This window comes from Salvelinus sp. IW2-2015, linkage group LG22 (assembly GCF_002910315.2).
Source record: "Salvelinus sp. IW2-2015 linkage group LG22, ASM291031v2, whole genome shotgun sequence".
NCBI classification, from domain to species: Eukaryota; Metazoa; Chordata; class Actinopteri; order Salmoniformes; family Salmonidae; genus Salvelinus; species Salvelinus sp. IW2-2015.
In genome coordinates this window covers 16,899,909-16,921,587 of record NC_036862.1, presented here as the reverse complement: position 1 = coordinate 16,921,587, position 21,679 = coordinate 16,899,909, and the positions used below count along the sequence as shown (strand labels likewise).

Below are 21,679 nucleotides of genomic sequence, written 5' to 3'. Positions count from 1 at the left end.
GCAAAGGAGCTTGTAAATGTTCCTGCTTGCTGGTTCAATTCATTTCCCTTGGAAGCCGTTGTCAAGTAGGGCTAAGCGTAATTGAAAACACCCGACTTCAATTGGTCTTCTTTAGGATGCTGAGAAGCTGGCTTGTGTCCTGAGCTGACCCCTAGCAAAGTATATTACTGTGGTGTGTGCACTCAACCTGCCTGGACTAGGGCTTGTTGACTGTATGACCTTGCCTGGCTGAGACTGGTTTTGTTAAACAACTACTTTATAACAAAAGGAAGGCCTACCAGATGATGATTTGGAGATGACTGACTGGAGCCCAAACCAGACATAACCAGATAATCTGATGCCCTAATCTATGGATTTCTCATGACTGGGCAGGATGCAGCCATGGGTGGACCTGGGAGGGCATAGGCCCACCCACTGCATGATTGTTCAACAGAGTAGCAAGGTAGCAGTAGCAGAGACATCTCACTCACTCCTTTTCTGGTTCATATGCAGTCAATGAACTAAGCAGACCAGACCCAGCTACTAATGCATTGGTGTCTATGGGAGAGACACCCCTTGAGCAGACACAAGCCAATAACACCATGATGTTATTTTTTGAAACAACACAACTGCACCATCCTAGCATTTGAAGACTGTTCATTTGAAAAACTACAGTGCCCTCTTGAGGAAATGAATGTGCGGTAGCATCCAATTAGTGACTCCAGTGGAGGCAGATSTATTGCAGTAAATGGAAATGAATGGCCACAAATTGGAATTACTCACTGCAATTTTCTAACCACATTGTATAATGTGTTGATATGATAAGATAGAGAAAACCTACAGTCCTTGTGTTCACCTGTCATCCTCAGTAGGTAACATTGAGGACAAGTTTACCATGCCTTTCCAAGAGCTTGACTCTGATGACACCAAGTGGTGTACAATAGACTTCTGTTTTGTCAATTGACACATTTTTCATAGAAATAGAAACGGATGTAAGATGATATCAGTTGAATCCTGGAGCCCACTGCCAATGCATAGATTCTACTACCAGTGTAACTGCACATCCATAAGAATCATAATCAACCTCAATACAGCACCACCAACTTGTCATCAAAATAAATAAAGGTTTATAATGAGGTGCATTGGTCAACAAGGCCTTAAGTATAATGTTCTGAAACACAGCATACAGTAAAAACTTAAACATTTGGTAAAGGGCATTTTCATTGACTGGGTGTGTTTTGAGTGTGTGGGAGGTTTGTATATATTTGTTATACTATGAATCTGTCTGTGTGTGAGTGTATATACAGTATGTATGTGTGTGCACATTTGTGTTTGTTTGCGTATATGTGTCTGCTTTGCTTTGCTTGTTTGTGTGCTGTTTTCTTTCCAGGCGGTGCTTGTGGCCCAGWCAGCAGGATGTATGTATGTTGTGTGCTGCAGTGTTGCCCAAATCTCCCCAAGGCATCTGTGAGCAAGATGCCCGTGTGGGCAGGCAGGAATCTGTGTGAATCTCAAAGAACATTTATACTTTGAGTTGCCCTGAGAGTAATGCATTGCATTCTTCTTAGTTGATTCTCTCCTGGGGTTAACACACACACACACTTCTGGGATCAATCATTCCCATAGCACACTCTGCTCTGAGCTCCTATTTTTCATGGATGAGATTCTCAGACATTTCCTGTGTTCTGAACGCACAATGAAATAGGACTTGGAAATGTAGGTTCAGTGGGATAGTGGTRTGCCGGAAATCCTGGATTAATTTCCAGTGATGAGAGAATCTGGGGTCTTATGGTTGTGATAGGCACCGGCCTCCYCCACTCAGACACTCCATCTTTCCTTATGGTCGGGATCTAAATCACCCGAATGGTTTATTTTTTTATTTATTCGTTATTTTACCAGATAAATTGACTGAGAACACGTTCTCATTTACAGCAACAACCTGGGAAATAGTTACAGGGGAGAGGAGGGGGATGAATGAGCCAATTGTAAACTTATATGAGCCAATCAGACGTGAGGGATGAGCTTGGACATGACTGAAACGTTTTGTAAGTCAGACAGGGACTTTTTAGTCCCCTCTGTTCTGGAAAAGACATCAGGTTTACAAAATTACCTTCCTTTCTCATTCTCTCATTTTTCCTATCTTGCTCTCGCTCTCACACACACACACACACACACACACACACACACACACACACACACACACACACACACACACACACACACACAACACACACACACACACACACACACACACACACACACACACACACACACACACACACTCAGCTCCTGCTTTCTGTCTCTCTTTTTCTCGCCCTCCTGGTTTTGACCCTTGCCTGTCCTGACTCTGAGCCCGCCTGCCTTGCCCTGACCCTGCCGACCTATACCTTTGCCCTCTCTGAATTACCGACCTCTTGCCTTACCCTGAGCCTGCTTTGCTACCCGGAACCGTTGCCCCACCTCTGACCCCTGCCTGCCTTGACCTGTCTATTGCCTGTCCCTGCTGGATTATTAAACCATTGTTAATTCGACGTTGTCTGCGTCTGGGTCTTACCTTCATACCTGATAATCCGGCCGTGATTGGGAGTCCCATAGAGCGGCACACAAACAATTGAGGATGGGAAGACAAAAAAACAGACAAAATATTTAAGTGTCTTTGAACGGGGTATGGTAGTAGGTGCCAGGCGCACCGGTTTGTGTCAAGAACTGCAACCCTGCTGGGGTTTTCACGTTCAACAGTTTCCCGTGTGTATCAAGAATGGTCAACAACCCWAAGGACATCCAGGCAACTTCACACAACTGTGGGAAGCATTGGAATCAACTTGGGCCAGTATCCCTGTGGAACGCTTTCGACACCTTGTAGAGTCCATGTCCCGACGTATTGAGGCTGTTCTGAGGGAAAAAGCAGGTGGTGCAACTCAATATTAGGAAGGTGTTCTTAATGTTTCGTAAACTCAGTGTATATATGCAGTAAACAAAATTTCCACTTCAAAGTGATCACAGTTTTACGCAGACAGTTGGTATTAGTGAATGTCATGGAGGGCAAAAGTTATATAGAGCACATGGCAATGTCAAAATGAGTCCTCACAACTATTTACAGTCCACTCCTAATGAATCCGGGTTCAAAGTTTAAAGTGCACTTTGGAGTGTAATCTGCTCTTTACAAGTCCCACCTCAAATGTAACCATTGTATTTACTCAGATATCTGCATACTCTGTTTTAGAGCAGACATTCACAACAGTCCAAAGTCACTTACTGCACATACTGTACTCACAGGAATCACCTATATCTGTGGGCTGAGTTACGGCCTTTATACCTGAGGGCAGAGAGTGAACTGAACATGTGCAGCAGGGAGGTAGGCCAGTGCTCAGATCCTGACAATGTGGAGGTAGGGCCATTTCCTTTAGTGTAGTGGGTGATGTATTTCTCTGCATACAAACGCTACACTCCTCCTCTCTCTCTTCATGAGACCCAGGCCCCCTGCTTTGGGAAAAAGTGAGTGACTGAGTGAGTAACTCCTCACTCACCTAGCCTGTAACTCCAGATGTTCAGTGAAATGATGGAGATATGAGAAAKAGAGAGAGAGAAATGAGAATGAGAAATGAGGGAGAGGGGAGCAGAGAAAAGGGGGAGCAGATCAGAGAGCTGTGTGCTGGCAGAGTGTTCCCCAGGACCGGACCTCAAGCATGCCGGCGCTGGGCGGGTAGCTAGGCGGTGTGGGGACCCAGCGGACACCAGCCAGCTGGAGGAGGAACAGAGTGGTATTGTATGGCTGACAGACGCCTCGTTGGAGGAAGCAGGCAGGCCCCAGCAGGGGTGGCCTCATTCTGGGCCCCGCGGGCCCCCGGCACTGACGTACTATACTCCCAGAACTAGGTCAAACATAGAGCAATACTGGAGCACAGGAGAACACTCAACACATCTCAGAGACAAAATGGTGGAGCAACTTGAAAGGTTTAGGCTGGCTCCTCAACCAAGACAGAAAGTGACACAGRGACAGAGAAGTATACTCTGACTACACATTAAGTGTATGGAGACAAACAGACAGAGACAGACAAGTCCTTAAGAATTAGTCAATTTGGGAGTTGTGATACAGGGCCAGAAATGGTCATTCTGCACACTGATCATATATAATGAACTCACAACACAAGTTATCCAAATATATTCTTTATGTGTGTTACTGTACACTCTTTTATCTGACTGGGAAAGTGAGGAAGGTGTTCCTCTACCTTCCAGAAGGAGGCAGTGTTCCCATTCAGCAGTACTATACATTATTTCCAGCATCCATTTTGCTCTCGATTCTCTGCAGTTTCTGAGCAGCAAAATGATAGCAAAGACAGTACAGTATGAAGATAGGCACAGAAACTGMTTCTCCAATAGAAATCCTTGATCGTGCTTGTAGGTGATGTCATGGCGATATTGGCTAGCAAAGCTCGTGCGCAGAAACACGTCATCGGGTCTAACGGTCGTCTCGCGCGGAACTACGCATGTGCAGGCCGTCAAATCAAAGGCACTCCTTCAATATCAATCTGTTTTTGACGAAAATTAAAACATGTCAGTTTGTCACTTTCACAAGGTTGTGCCTTCAGATTTTGAGAAAAGGTACAACTAAGAAAGAGTTTTTCACTTCTCTCAATGACTTTTTCACTTCTCTCTTGCGATGTTGCACCTCTAGGTTTAGAAGCTCTGTGATGATAGCCAACTGTATAAGCACCCGAGTTATGGGAATACCTTGAGACTGACGTGGGCACCAAAATGGCTGCCACACATTGCTTGTGGTTGAGAAGAGCTTTGCGTTCTGCGAATGTAAGAAATAGAGACACATACAATTATTGGTAGGACTGGAGCAAACCTCTGGCTGTAATACTGTATGTGTACACAAACCTAATACATAAACAGCCCTTGAAATTCACCCATGTACGATTCCTAGTACTGTGAGAAACATTTGGTATGGAGGCAAAGYATCACAGCCAACCTGAATCAACATGAAMGTTTTTGGAACAAAAAAGAGACTTCATCAAATTCAGTCAGTCTTGGTAAATAGTTTATATGTRATTGCTTCTTTATCTTTGCAAATACTGTATAGAAAACACTTATGGTAACATTTCCAGACATTTAAAGCACGTCTGAGCCTTCAGACAAGACATGACACAGTAATCTACAGCTTTATAAACATTCTCTCCTGTCATCCTGGCATGTCAAGCCCTGTGTCCCGGGCTCACACCCTCTTAACAGCCAGTTCTATGGAACTACATATTCACAATTTACTTTAAAACACTGGTGCTGTCTTTGATGTTCCCGTTGTTTATTTAAAATAGCTATCAACATTTAATGCTGTAATATTTGGAAACAGATATTTTTTTTTGTATTTACATAAGCTTATTGAATGAGTTTCAAATACAATGTATATATTTATATATGTACGTACTGACCAGAGCCATCTTAATAAAATCTGCTTCAGTCACAACAGAAAAAATACATGACCCACCCACTGTGAGTACCAGTCCATTCAAAAGAGTCTTGTTAGAAAAGGGGGTGGGAGGGGTGGAGCTCTTGTGTCGTGGAGGCTTCTAGTTGCACCAAAATGGTCGCTCGTACCCTTCGACAGCACAGGGAAACTGAACTGTGTGTGTCTGTTCATGGACTCAACACGCATCCAGCCCACGAGACATAATTGTTCCCTTAAGGTGTCTGTACAGAAAACTGCCCTTGCCAACTGCACCTAATCCACATAAAACAATGTAACTAAAAGGTGTAAGGAGCTTGAAGCACAACATACCTATAATACATTCAGCACAGGCCAAGAGGCTTCAGGCATTCTTTATGGATGGCTATTTTTGGGGTCCTAGAACATCGGTTTCTGTGACTGTCACATTTACCTACCCTTTTCATACAAAACAAAACAAAAAAATGTGGCAAATGGTCACATTCCTGTTTAAATTTAAAAAGCCCTGCAGAGCTTCCCAAAATGGATGCCACGAAGGCTGTGACAGGTTTTACACTTCTAGTTGGATTACTAGGCCATTATCGGTCATGCTCTCTCTCCTGACCATCCTTTTTCTTAGATCACACATTCCACACACACATGCACATGCACGACTACACACACACACACACACACACACACATGCACACGTTTGGGATTGCGGGACAGAGACCAGCCTTGGTATGTTAGAAGTGAGGCACAAAATCAACAGACAAGACACAGCTAAAAGACTCACTTTTGGTATRCTTCCAAAAAAGGAATCAAAATGTGATCGATAAGAGATGACGCTCTTGTGGCCTAATAAATATGTCAGGACCTCCCTCCTCCCGGCAACCTTCCACACATATATTAGAGTCAAGGCTTTCTCTTTATATCCCACATTTAACAGTGCTACAGGCATAACTCGTAACTCCATAGTGCTGTTGTTTTAAAGTCAGAACATGAGGCAGTGATCTGGGATTCTTAGGAAGTGATCTGGGCTTTTGATTGGGCGGGAAGGGGTGGGTAAGGGGTGCGAGGCGGGGTAAAGAGGCAGAGTCTCTCTGCACATTGCAGACAGACAGACGGACGGACAGACAGCAGCGTCGATTGGGAATGTCTTATAACCATTATTCACTAATCTCTAATGGGCAGATCATGCGCTTCAATGGCTATCCAGATGTTTGAGGACCTATTTATCCAAAGAGGCAGTGCTAGTTTAGTTTCGCTTCCCCATATGTTACGCCTCTTGTGGTTCCTTTGTCCTCCTATTTTTCCCTTTTTAAAACTACGTCCTCGTCATTCTTTAGTCGGCGTTTGCGGTCTGTGCGTTCGTCAATTTTAGTTTTTTCCTTAAACCAGAGTAGAGTAAGAGAGACAGAGAGTAGAAAGACTGCCCCGGCTACCCCTGTGCACCTCCCCTCACGGCTTGCGACCGGGGGAGGGGGGCGGCAACYCTGGTGCTCAGCCATCCTCCTCGGGGGTGGAGTCATCTGGAGCGGAGTCGTCAGTGGCGAACTCGTCCGAGGAGCYGCTCTTGTGGATGCGTCCATCGCTGCGCATACTGTGGAAGGTCTTGCGGAAGGCTTCCATCATGGAGTGGGCCAGCTTCTTGGCCTCCAGCTTGCTCTCACACTCCACGGCGTGGCAGTCCATCTGGAAGGTCAGGTCGTCGTTGATCTCCCGGTAGATCCAGGCGAACACATTGGGGCTCGTGCAATGGTCCGCCGTACAGTAGGCGATGCGCGCCACCTGGTACGTGTCCATGGTGACCGAGGCCTCGCCGCGTCGTCCAGGTGGTGCAGGCGCACCTGGAAGGGCCGGATCTCCAGGAGGGAGTTGGCAGGGAGGTGCTCTTCCTGGCCAGCGCCCTGCGTCCCACAGGCCCACCACTGCCGACTCTGTGCAGCCCGACAGGAACTCAGTCCCTGAGAGTGGTCACCTTACCCAGGTACGTCACCTGTGGAGAGAATGCAGAGAGAGCGAGAGAGAGGCTGTTAAACATCTGACAGCATGTAGTGGTACGAAACTATGACTGCTATGTGGCTCAACTGGTAAAAGTGTAGGATTACAATGCTAAGGTCATGGTTCAATTCCTGTAGGGATCACATCACACATATTATAAGCAATGTACCCTTATGCATTCACTGTACTATAAGTGTCTGCTAAATGGCATATTATAATGTATCAACAAGAAACAAATTGTACACTCAGAATCATTCAGCCGAGTACTAGTTGGAAATCAATGGTTTTCTATCGGGAACCACTTTGTAAGTCTCCAGACGTGATGAGAGGTTGTCTTTTGTATGTGGTGACTGTGCTGACATGCTGAGGGACGTGTGGTGTATTTCCCAGAGGGAAAACACTGTGTGGAGCTGAGAGTCTTCTTACGGCTGCAGCAGCAGCCACTACAACGAAATACCATAGTATGACACACTACATACTGGAAGAGGCTACTACACTGTACTGCAGACTCTACTCTTGAGAAAGAGAGAAAGAGAAGTGGGAAGTGGGTGAGTGGGAGTGAGGAGAGGGACAGTATAAAGGATTGAGGAGGGAGGAGGGAGGGAGGGAGGGAAGGAGGGAGGGAGGGAGGGGGAGGGAGGGAGGGAAGGAGGGAGCGGAGGGAGGGAGGGAGGGAGGGAGGGCAGTATAAAGAGTTGAGGGAGGGAGGGAGGACAGCATAAAGGGTTGAGGGAGGGAGGGAGAGGGACAGTAAAAGGGTGAGGGAGGAGGGGAGGAGACAGTATAAAGGGTTGAGGGGTCAGAAGGAATGAGAGGAGGAAGGGAGTGGTTGAGGGGACAGTATAAAGGTTTGAGGGAGGGAGGGAGGTGGGACAGTATAAAGTGTTGAGGGAGGGAGAAGGGACAGTATAAAGGCTTGAGGGAGGGAGGGTGTACAGTATAAAGGGTTGAGGGAGGGAGGCCGAGGAGAGAGTATAAAGGTGTAAACCAGAGGGCTAGAGAAAGGTGAACTGAACACAGCCTAGTTTCTCAGTGGGAGCGGGTCCAGCCCAGGCCTAGGTCCAGCAGGCACAATGGCTGACTTGAGAGCTCTCTCTCTCTCAATTCAATTCAAAGGGCTTTATTCAATTCAAAGGGCTTTCACTCTCTCTCTTTACATGGTGCACTTTATGACTTTATAAAAATACACAGGGGAGGTGCCTGGTGGGAGTAAAGCACTTGCAGACTTTCTCCTCTCAGTATATGTTTACAGGGATGGGGGGGAGAGCGATGGAAGGGGGTTGGGGAATACTCTCCAGAGTTCACTCCATGTGGCCTCCTGACTCCATTCCCTCACTTCCTCAGCTATGTGTGTAATGTATTAAATATCAGCAAGCAGGTCATGAAGAAAAGGAAAAAGTTCAAGACCAATCTCCTTTCCACCTCCTTTATCACCTGATTTACTTAACAAAMGGTTCATAGGTGGTCCAGGTATGACATGACATGGCACAAGTGTGTGCGGGGGGGCTTTCCTCTTTGTTCTATTTTTGCACCTCTATGGTTCTCACAAGCAAGGGGGAGGYCAGTGACATCAGAGTAAGCACATCAGACCCACCCCTTGATTGGCCAACTCTTGAAGTTTGCAATTTTGCTCAGAACATCTTTTTTTATTTCCCTTAAGTGTGTGAACATTGTTGCATTTGTAYATGGGATATTGTTTTTCAACTGGAAAAGCTCAGAAATAGCTGGGGTATTTCTTTAAAAGCATACCATATGACATCAGAATGCATCGTACATCTCTAGACCCTAGAGCAAGCTGGCAAAACGGTGCATCATTAAGAGATACAAACGTGAAGACACAAAACACTGTAAACAAACAACACAACAGTTACTCTGAAAGATACAGTGCTATCTGATAATATGTCAAGGACAGGGGCACACAGACGTCCAGTAGTATCAATGAAAGATTGACACAGACAGGAACTATGAAGGAGACAAGCGGGGGAAAAAGGAGAAAATATAACTTCTGTGACTTTTGTCTGGACGTTTTTTCTTCCCTGTGGAAGTTTTGTTTAGTCTGTGACCACAAGGTCTAAATCTGTCCCCTCTCTCTCTCAGTCTCTCTCTCCCTCTCACCCTTCATCCCTCCATCCATCCATCCCTCCCGCCCTCTCTCCTTCCTTCCCATTTAGACACTTTTTTCCCAGTCCCAGTCATTCCATCCACAAACTATTAAAACCCTGTAGTGGTGAAGCCTGGGAGAACAGAGGACAGAGGACGGTCTTCAGGCTGGCTAGCTGGTGTGGGAAACACTAATCCCCACCACATCACACCACAGAGAGCCCAGCCAATAGAGTAACCACAGCCAGAGCCAAGGCAGACCAAAATCCCTTTACATCCACAGTCCTGTCTGCCACCAACATGACCAACTGAACCAATCTGTAGACTTGGAGAGAAGGGGAAGGACAGAGAGAAGGGGCAAGAAAGCAAGCAAGAGAGAGTGAAAGAGAGAGAAGGGGACAGAGAGCAACCCATGGAGTAAGCGAGACAAAGACAGAGCAAGCGAAACAGAGAGAGAGGGAGACAGACGACAGAAAAAAAGAGAAAACAGGCAAGCAAGAGAGAGTGACAGAAACAGAGAGATGGACAGAGAGAGAAAATGAGAGTACAGAGAGAATCCTAGTCACTAGACCCAGCTGCTGCAGCCTCAGCCTTAGCATCAGGCAGCATGGTTGTCATCAGGGGGCAACCGCCACATTTCTCCCCCGAAGCTTCTCCAGCAGATTCATCATGGTGAAAACCTCTGGAGCACCCCCAGAGGCCAGGCGGTTAGCCAACCGACCACACTGACACCMCGTTCTCAGCCAACTGACATCCACTGACATCCACCCACCAGGATATTCACAGTGGAAATACGGTATAAATCAAGAAATAATTCGTTGTTATGGTCTTTTGAGGGAATTATTTCATTTTTCCTTTATTTTTTTATCTACTTAGTAGTTGAGTGCGGGCTGGCAATGATGTCCTGTGGATGGCCTATGTACTGGATATATAGACATCTTACTATTAGACTGCACAAATATTTGGATGAAGGCTTGATGCCAATAACGTATGTTAAAAAGTAATAATTGAAATCTACCTTAGCATTCAAATCCAATCTATGTGTCTGTGAGATCTATCTGTCCAACTCAATTCTCTGACAATATCCCCACTCACACTGTCCCCGCTGTCACCTAACGTCCCATCTGTYCCCATGCCAGGAAGGCCGTACTCTGCTCTGTGTCAGGCAGCCCTGGCAGCTCTGGGAGTGGCTAGGGGACAGCAGGGACAACTGGACCATTCTAGAGGCCCCTGGTCTACCGGTTGTACTGGGTGACCAGTGAGCACACCTCACCACACGCATGCACGTACGTATGCATAAACACACACACATGGGCATACACACAAACACACATGTATACACACGTGCTCACACACATGTGCACACACACACATACACGGTGTGGGAGGTGTTTGGGGTTCCTACAGGGGAACAGAGGCCGCCTCTCTTCCTCCGAGGTTGGCGCTCCACAAAGAGTCCCTCACTCCTCAGTCTCACTCACCGGTCTCTGCAGTATTTCTGTCCTCAAAGCCCCTCATTGACAGCAATTCTCTTTGGTCTTTGTAATATCACACAGACTAAACATGTTTGCTCTAATACAACTGAAGGGAAAAGGGGCAGGGAGGGGAAGGGGTAGGTAGGTAGGTAGGTAGGTAGGTAGGTTGGGGTAGGCAGGATTCAGTGCAGTGAGGATGTAGAGCATAATTATTATTATACATACTGTAGTTAAAAGGATGGGAAAACCCTGATTCTACCGGTCTCCTTTTACATGTCTTGGAGGCTCAGTCAGGAGAAGACATTCAGACAGATACAATCCACCTCTTTCCAGAGACCTTATTTAGGGTGTTTTCACATATAATGCTATTTTTTTTTAACTATGTCAGTCCTCTTAAAATTTAACTCCGGGGTAAAAAAAAAGCAAAATAACTCAGTTCTCTTTGGATTCACAATGTCCTTCCTTTTTATAAATGTATTTTTATTTTTATTTCACCTTTATTAACCAGGTAGGCCAGTTGAGAACAAGTTCTCATTTACAACTGCGACCTGGCCAAGATAAAGCAAAGCAGAGCGACACAAACAACACAGAGTTACACTTGGGATAAACAAACATACAGTCAATAGCACAATATAAAAAATCTATATACAGTGTGTGCAAATGTTAGTAAGATTTGGAAGGTAAGGCAATAAATAGGCCATAGTGGCGAAATAACTACAATTTAGCAATTAAACACTGGAATGATAGTTGTGCAGAAGATGAATGTGCAAGTAGAGATACTGGGTGCAAAGGAGCAAATAAATAAATAACAATATGGGGATGAGGTAGTTGGGTGGGCTATTTACAGATGGGCTGTGTACAGGTGCAATGATCGGTGAGCTGCTCTGACTGCTAATGCTTAAAGTTAGTGATGGAGATATAAGACTCCAGCTTCAGTGATTTTTGCAATTCATTCCAGTCATTGGCAACGGAGAACTGGAAGGAAAGGCGGCAAAATGAGGAGTTGGCTTTGGGATGACCAGTGAAATATACCTGCTGGAGCGCGTGCTATGGGTGGGTGCTGCTATGGTGACCAGTGAGCTGAGATAAGGTGGGCTTTACCTAGCAAAGACGTATGATGACCTGGAGCCAGTGGGTTTGGCGACGAATATGAAGCGAGGGCCAGCCAACGAGAGCATACAGGTCGTGGTGGTGGGTAGTATATGGGGCTTTGGTGACAAAGGTAGCCTAGTGGTTAGAGCGTTGGGCTAGTAACCGAAAGGTTGCAAGTTGAATCCCCGAGCTGACAAGGTACAAATCTGTCGTTCTGCCCTCGAACAAGGCAGTTAACCCAGTTTCCTAGGCCGTCATTGAAAATAAGAATTTGTTCTTAACTGACTTGCCTAGTTAAATAAGGTAAAAAAAATAAAAAGCGGATGGCACTGTGATAGACTACATTCAATTTGCAGTGTAGTGTTGGAGGCTATTTTGTAAATGACATCGCCGATGTCAAGGATCAGTAGCATAGTCAGTTTTACCGAGGGTATGTTTGGCAACATGAGTGAAGGAGGCTTTGTTGCGAAATAGGAACTGATTCTAGATTTAATTTTGGATTGGAGATGCTTAATGTGAGTCTGGAAGGAGAGTTACAGTCTAACCAGACACCTAGGTATTTGTAGTTGTCCACACTATTCTAAGTCAGAACCGTCCAGAGAGTGATGCTAGATGAGCGGGCGGGATGGGGGCAGCGATCAGTTGAAGAGCATGCATTTAGTTTTACTTGCATTAAGAGCAGTTGGAGGCTAGGAAGGAGTGTTGTATGGCTTTGAAGCTCATCTGGAGGTTTGTTACACAGTGTCCAAAGAAGGCCAAAAGTATACAGAATGTGTTCGTCTGCGTAGAGGTGGAGCAGAGAATCACAGCAGCAAGAGCGACATCATTGAATGTATACAGAGAAAACAGTCGGCCCGAGAATTAAACCCTGTGGCACCCCCATAGAGACTGCCAAAGGTCCGGACAACACCCTCCATTTGACACACTGACTCTATCTGAGAAGTAGTTGGTGAACCAGGCGAGGCAGTCATTTGAGAAACCAAGCTGTTGAGTCTGCCGATAAGAATGTGGTGATTGCAGAGTCGAAAACCTTGGCCAGGTCGATGAAGATGGCTGCATTGTATTGTATTTATCGATGGCGGTCATGATATCGTTTAGGACCTTGAGCGTGGCTGAGGTGCACCCATGACCCGCTCAGAACCAGATTGCATAGCGGAGAAGGAACGGTGGGATTCGAAATGGTCGGTGATCTGTTTGTTAACTTGGCTTTCGAAGACTTTAGAAAGGCAGGGTATTATAGATATAGGTCTGTAACAGTTTGAATCAAGAGTGTCTCCCCTTGTGAAGAGGGGGATGACCGCGGCAGCTTTCCAAACTTTAGGGATCTCAGACGATATGAAAGAGAGGTTGAACAGGCTAGTAATAGGGGTTGAAACAATTGTGGCAGATMATTTTAGAAAGAGAGGGTCCAGATTGTCTAGCCCAGCCGATTTGTAGGGGTCCAGATTTTGCAGCTCTTTTAGAACATCAGCTATCTGGATATGGGTGAAGGAGAAATGGGGGAGGCTTGGGCAAGTTGCTGTGGGAGGTGCAGAGCTGTTGACCGGGTTAGGGGTAGCCAGGTGTAAAGCATGGCCAGCCGTAGAAAAATGCTTATTGAAATTCTCGATTATCGTAGATTTATCGGTGGTGACAGTGTTTTCTAGCCTCAGTGCAGTGGGCAGCTGGGAGGAGGTGACCTTATTCTCCATGGACTTTACAGTGTCCCAGAACTTTTTGGAGTTTGTGCTACAAGGATGCAAATTTCTGTTTGAAAAAGCTAGCCTTTGCTTTCCTAAMTGAACTGTACATGMTACAGACAATGTCGTCGTTTCATTATTCTCCTTATAGTGTGCTMTAAAATATGTAATATCTCTAGATTCTGGAAAAAATATATAACTTAATGTTTGACATTTAGCATTATCTCAAAGTACCTGGTATTGGAGCTGAGAGCGCTCTATAGAACCCAACAGGATCATAGAATCTGGAGGACAGAGAGAAAGAGGGAGAGAGGGAGGGGAGAGAGGGATAGGATGATAAAGAGGGGAAAAGAAAGAGAAAGGAAAATGGGAGASAAAATAGCAAAGGATAATAGGTTCCTAACTTCCCTGAAAAGTTGCATATTGCAGGGGCTATTCGATGCTAATGTAGTACGCCATAGGATGTTTCTGTGCTGGTCAAGGGCAATCAAGTCTGGAGTGAACCAAGGGCTATATCTGTTCTTAGTTCTACATTTTTTGAATGGGGCATGCTTATTTAAGATGGTGAGGAAAGCACTTTTAAAGAATAACCAGGCATCCTCTACTGACGGGATGAGGTTAATATCCTTCCAGGCTACCCGGCCAGGTCGATTAGAAAGGCCTGCTCGCWGAAGTGTTTTAGGGAGCGTTTGACAGTGATGAGGGGTGGTTGTTTGACTGCGGACCCATTACGGACGCAGGCAATGAGGCAGTGATCGCTGAGATCTTGATTGAAGACAGCAGAGGTGTATTTAGAGTGCAGGTTGGTCAGGATGATTTATATGAGGGTGCCCGTGTTTACGGATTTAGGGTTGTACCTGGTAGGTTCCTTGATAATKTGTGTGACATTGAGGGCATCTAGCTTAGATTGTAGGTTAAGCATATCCCAGTTTAGGTCACCTAACAGTACAAACTCTGAAGATAAATGGGGGGCAATTAATTCACATATGGTGTCCAGGGCACAGCTGGGGACTGAGGGGGGCAACAGTGAGAGACTTATTTCTGGAAAGGTGGATTTTTAAAAGGAGAAGCTCGAACTGTTTGGGCACAGASCTGGATAGCATGACAGAGKACTCAACTATTTTGCCAGTTCACTTCAACTATTTTGTGGACCGAGTCCTCTTCACATTCACTCCTTTGGAGTGTTCGCAACAAAGAAAAATTGCCTGAAAGGATCCAAGTGTGAAAACACCCTTAGAGACTCTGTAGAGTGGGACAACTATACACAGGAATTGAGGAACGGGGGATTGATAATCTTATATAGATTAAATTAGCCTGGGTGCCAGTCTGTTTCTGCTCAAGGCTACTTCCTTGTTGCGGTCATACCAGAGAATGACAAGTTGTCTGCAGCAATAGACTAGACCCAGGCTAAAATAAGAACAGTCACAGGTACGTATTGTATGTGAAGTTTGTACAGTTGGGTTTGTCCCAGAGCTATAGTATCAGCATGGAGTGTGTGTGTGTATGTTTCAGTCAGGGACAAAGGTCATTTTAAACTGACTCCTGAACAGAATCTCACTGTGCATTTGTGACCTCACCATGACAACCTTACAGCAGTCTGTGTTCATGTCTGGTATAAACGTTTGAAAACAGGAGGAAATGCTTCCTTTCCTTTCCTCCTCTGATGATTTACAGCGATGAAATAATGAGGGGGTGACAGTCCTCCTTCATCCTGGGAAACTGGAATGTTAGAGCAGTGTGTGTGTGGTGTGTTGTGTGTGTGGGTGTGTGTGTGTGTGGTGTGTGGTGTGTGTGTGTGTGTGTGTGTGTGTGGTGGTGGTGTGTTGTGTTTTCTTTTTGATACTGTCGCCAAAGCTAACTAAAAAGCAGCATTCCCCAAGTGAGGATGCTTTCACTTCAGCAGTAATAAATTCATTAACTTCTTTGAGGAAAAGATCATGACATTAGAAAGCAAATTACGGACTCCTCTTTAAATCTGCGTATTCCTCAAAAGCTCAGCTTTCCTGAGTCTGCACAACTCTGCCAGGACCTAGGATCAAGAGAGACACTTAAGTGTTTTAGTACTATATCTCTTGACACAATGATGAAAATAATCATGGCCTCTAAACCTCCATACTGGACACCTATTCCAACTAAACTATTAAAGAGAGCTGCTTCATGTGCTTGGCCCCCTTGAACATAATAAACTTCTCTCTATCCACCGGATGTTGTACCAAACTCACTAAAAGTGGCAGTAATAAAGCCTCTCTTGAAAAAGCCAAACCTTGACCCAGAAAATATAAAAAACTATCGGCCTATATCGAACTTCCATTCCTCTCAAAGATTTTAGAAAAAGCTGTTGCGCCGCAACTCACTGCCTTCCTGAAGACAAACAATGTATACGAAATGCTTCAGTCTGGTTTTAGAACCCATCATAGCACTGAGACTGCACTTGTGAGGTGGTAAATTACCTTTTAATGGCGTCAGACCGAGGCTCTGCATCTGTCCTCGTGCTACTAGACCTTAGTGCTGCCTTTGATACCATCGATCATCACATTCTTTTGGAGAGATTGGAAACCCAAATTGGTCTACACGGACAAGTTCTGGCCTGGTTAGATCTTATCTGTCGGAAAGATATCAGTTGTGTCTCTGTGAATGGTTTGTCCTCTAACAAATCAACTGTACATTTCGGTGTCCTCAAGGTTCCGTTTTAGGACCACTATTGTTTTCACTATATATTTTACCTCTTGGGGATGGCATTCGAAAACATAATGTCACTTTCACTGCTATGCGGATGACACGCAGCTGTACATTTCAATGAAACATGTGAAGCCCCAAAATTGCCCTCGCTAGAAGCCTGTGTTTCAGACATAAGGAAGTGGATGGCTGAAAATGTTCTACTTTTAAACTCGGACAAAACAGAATGCTTGTTCTAGGTCCCAAGAAACAAAGAGATCTTCTGCTGAATCTGACAATTAATCTTGATGGTTGTAAAGTCGTCTCAAATAAAACTGTGAAGGACCTCGCATTACTCTGGACCCTGATCTCTCTTTTGATGAACATATCAAGACTGTTTCAAGGACAGCTTTTTTCCATCTACGTAACATTGCAAAAATCAGAAATGTTCTGTGATTACAAAAATGATGCAGAAAAATTAATCCATGCTTTTGTTACTTCTAGGTTAGACTACTGCAATGCTCTACTTTCCGGCTACCCGGATAAAGCACTAAATAAACTTCAGTTAGTGCTAAATACGGCTGCTAGAATCCTGACTAGAACCAAAAAATGTGATCATATTACTCCAGTGCTACCCTCCCTATACTGGATTTCTGTTAAGGAAAGTGCTGATTTCAAGATTATACTGTTAACCTACAAAGCGTTACATGGGCTTGCTCCTACCTATCTTTCCGAGTTGGCCCTGCCGTACATACCTACACGTACGCTACGGTCACAAGACGCAGGCCTCCTAATTGTCCCTAGAATTTTCAAGCAAACAGCTGGAGGCAGGGCTTTCTCCTATAGATCTCCATTTTTATGGAATGGTCTGCCTACCCATGTGAGAGACGCAGACTCGGTCTCAACCTTTAAGTCTTTACTGAAGACTTATCTCTTCAGTGGGTCATATGATTGAGTGTAGTCTGGCCCAGGAGTGTGAAGGTGAACGGAAAGGCTCTGGAGCAACGAACCGCCCTTGCTGTCTCTGCCTGGCCGGTTTCCCCTCTCCACTGGGATTCTCTGCCTCTAACTCTATTACAGGGGCTGAGTCACTGGCTTACTGTGCTCTTTCATGCCGTCCCTAGGAGGGGTGCGTCACTTGAGTGGGTTGAGTCACTGACGTGATCTTCCTGTCTGGGTTGGCGCCCCCCCTTTGGTTGTGCCGTGGCGGAGATTCTTGTGGGCTATACTCTGCCTTTCTCTAGAATGGTAAGTTGGTGGTTGAAGGTATCCCTCTAGTGGTGTGGGCTGTGCTTTGGCAAAGTGGGTGTGGTTATATCCTCCTGTTTGGCCCTGTCCGGAGGTATCATCGGATGGAGCCCACGTGTCTCCTGACCCCACACACACACCACACCAACACACACACACACACACACCACACACACACCACACACACACACACACACACACACACACACACACACACACACACACACACCACACACACACACACACACACACACACACACACACACACACACCACACACACACACACCTGCCTCCAGTATTTATGGCAGTAGTTTATGTGTCGGGGGGCTAGGGTCAGTTTGTTATATCTGGAGTACTTCCCTGTCTTATCCGGTCTGTCTGTGTGAATTTAAGTATGCTCTCTCTAATTCTCTCTTTCTCTCTTTCTTTCTCTCTCTCGGAGGACCTGAGCCCTAGGACCATGCCTCAGGACGACCTGGCATGATGACTCCTTGCTGTCCCCTGGCCGTGCTGTGCTCCAGTTTCAACTGTTCTTGAACCCTGACCTGTTCACCGGACGTGCTACCTGTCACAGGACCTGCTGTTTTCAACTCTCTAGAGACCGCAGGAGCGTAGAGATACTCTTAATGATCGGCTATGAAAAGCCAACTGACATTTACTCCTGAGGTGCTGACTTGCTGCACCCTCGACAACTACTGTGATTATTATTATTTGACCATGCTGGTCATTTATGAACATTTGAACATCTTGGCCATGTTCTGTTATAATCTCCACCCGGCACAGCCAGAAGAGGACTGGCCACCCCTCATAGCCTGGTTCCCCTCAAGGTTTCTTCCTGAGTTTTGCCTTTCTAGGGAGTTTTTCCTAGCCACCGTGCTTCTACACTTGCTTGCTGTTTGGGGTTTTAGGCTGGGTTTCTGTACAGCACTTTGAGATATCAGCTGATGTACGAAGGCCTATTAAATACATTTTTAGTTATGTGGTGTGTGTGTGTGTAGCTGAACATGTGCGCCCACGTGTGTGTGTGGGTGAGGTGTGTGTGTGTGTGTGTGTGTGTGTATGTGTGTGTGTGTTTGTTTGTGAAAGCCCAGCCCATCTGAAGGTGGGTCTGATACCTTCCTGTACACTTGGATACACACACGAATGCACCCGTATGCACACACACACACTCACATACAACATAAACACACGCATCAACACACGTCAGTGCTCAAAAGAATCTCACAGGCAAACACCAGAAAGCAGGTGGGTAGGGGTTTCACATGGGTTTAATCTATTAATCATACAGACAGTGAGTTATCTACCCTGATGTACTCCTTCTCAGGAGAGAGGCTCGGAAACTCCTCATAGACCCCATAGGCAGACAGAAAGAAAGCCAGACAGACAGACAGACGGTAGGCATGGGCGGTATACCATATATACTGTATACCGGGGTATTTGGAAATAGCCACGGGATGGTTTTTCAAGCCTGTCAATACTATTTTAGTTTTTTTATACTTTTGAATATTTGTAGCTACTTTTAAAAACCTGCAGTCAATTTGCACAATAAATTAGGAGATAAAGAAGATTGCGTTCTTCATTTCACCTGACAAATAATCTTTCATTATGATGTTTACCGGTAGTCCCCAGTCACGTGGGGTTTGTTTACAAGCGCACAATGACAAGAGACAAGAGACCGGATTGTGAGTCATTTGCTGTTGTGCAGCACGGGACAGCTGATGTTGTTAAAGTATGGAATTCACAAATAAATGTTTGCCTGCTAGATATCTTATAACTATTAAATGAAATGTCTAAAATGTGCTAAATGCTCTGCAGTTGTGCATTTGGTTTACTAATTTAGTAGCTACTATATCTAGGTGGTTAGCTTCTTCCAAAATCAAGCTTTGCTTAGTAACAGCAGATAATTACCTCCTGGATCAAGAGCCTTGCTGTCTAATATTAGTTTTGTGCGTGCAGCAAACTGTGAGTAGCATTTTTCAGTTACTTGTATAACTTTATGAGCTGGCACGTCTGTCCTGCAAATAGTTTAAGTCAGAGACTGTATAAAATGTTCGCAATGCGCTTGTTAGCATTTAGTTAGCATTCTCTGTGGGATTTTACATGTTCTTGTTAGCATTGCTAACCTCTGGATTACAGAGGCTCAGGGGGGTTTGAAAATAGTGGCCCTTGTGTTCAATGCCATTATTACCGAATATCCCGGAATGGTACAAAGTCTGTGTGAAGGTATGACAGTCTGGATTCCACCCAAGCTGAACGGATGGACAGCCAGACAGTGTCTGCATTCTCTACCTTTTTACACAAATACACACACAGACTTACAACTCAATCCTCTCTCTGTGTGTCTCAGTGACGACCCAGCGGGGGTGTCAGAGACAAGGGGCCCGGGCTTGTCAGTCTGTCTGCTAGAGGGATTGACACCTCCTCAAGTGTAATGATATGATGATCTGTGTGTGGTGTGTTGTGTGTTTGTGCATGCATATAGCGTGTGTGCCGTATAGTGTGTGCATGCCGTATAGATGATCTGTGTGTGTGTGTGTGTGTGTGTGTGTGGTGTGTGTGTGTGTGTGTGTTGTGTGTGTGTGTGTGTTGTGTTGTGTGTGTGTGTGTGTGTGTGTGTGTGTGTGTGTGTGTGTGTGTGTGTGTGTGTGTGTGTGTGTGTGTGTGTGTGTCATCTTTGACGAGCTGATGATAACTCATCTCAGTCCCCGTTTGTGTGCTGCAGCCTCGCAGTCTGACTGGTGGCCAGGGGGCCTAAATCATGCAGCCTGGGCTCTACATAGCTCCACAATTTCCACAGATTCCTCTCATTTCTCCCCATGTGTTTCCCCCAGCCCAGACTCCCATCCCTCCTCCGGCCTTCCCTCCATAGCTAATTGCTAACAGTGCCAAGCGCTGATCCTGATGAAGGCAGCATATTGGTTCCATCTGAACATTCTGAACACATTGACCAGAAAAAAAGACCAGGGAAAGCCAAAGCCTTGAGGGCCCGAGGCAGAGGAATGCCAGAGAGTCAGAGTGGATCACTCACATACAGACAGACGGACTGACACAAGGATAGGCATGCAGACAGAGCAGACTCACAGACAGAGAGAGGCAGACTGGCAGGCTGTGAGGCGCAGGAACAGTGGGTTGGTGGCTATAACAGAGTTAAAGCATGGATATGAAGAGGGGACTGTGAAGAGAGGAGGGAGATGTGGAGCGATAGTGTGGCAGCAGCCATGTGGGTGACTGACGAGGGGTACAGAATAGTAGAGTAGGAAAGTCAGAGGTTGCATTGTACAAGGTAGGGGAGTCAGGTGGGACAAGCCATAGATGGGGGGAGAGGCACTCAGATCTAAGATCACATTGCCCTAAGTCCAATTCTAACCTTAACCTTTAGGGGGTTCAAATAATATCTGACCCTCTATCAGTGGTTAGGTTAGGGCCTGATAGGTTCTGAATACACATATGATTCCTGCTAGCTAAAGACACATGACTTTGCTGTAGTTGGTTAGGCCTGCAGAGAGATGTGCTGTGAGACAGACATTCAGAGAGAGAGAGAGAGAGAACATGGTTAAACATTAGCTTGTGTGGATAAACATGTGGCCACAATTACCAGCACTGGGATTATGGAGGATACTCTCTCTCGCTCTGTCTCTCTCACACACTCTCTCTAGACTGTCTCCTCTCTCTTTTCCTCTCTCCATCTCCATTTTTTTCTTGTTTTTACTCAGTATCTTTCACCCGGTCTCTCGTACATGCACACGCACGCACACACACACACACACACACACACATGCACGCACGTCGACTACACACACACACTTTACAAAAGCCAAAGCTGAACCATGACTGCCAAGAGAGTACAGAATGTTTGTGCAGATTATTATTTGTGAAATAATCTTTGTCATTTCTTCTTGTTGAATCACCAGAAAAAGACCTAACTCATCACATGAACACAGCACATTATGAGTGACTAACACATAGTAGAGACCAGCGAGAGGTGAGAAGGACCGAAAGAGGGAGAAAAGAGGTGGTGGTA

The 21,679-nt window shown here is 45.6% G+C and overlaps 1 pseudogene; it reads right to left on the bottom strand.

Annotated features, from left to right (window-relative positions):
• Positions 1–5,006: 5,006 nt before the first annotated feature.
• Positions 5,007–21,679, bottom strand: part of LOC111949599 (PTB-containing, cubilin and LRP1-interacting protein-like) — a 47,148-nt pseudogene continuing 30,475 nt past the window's right edge.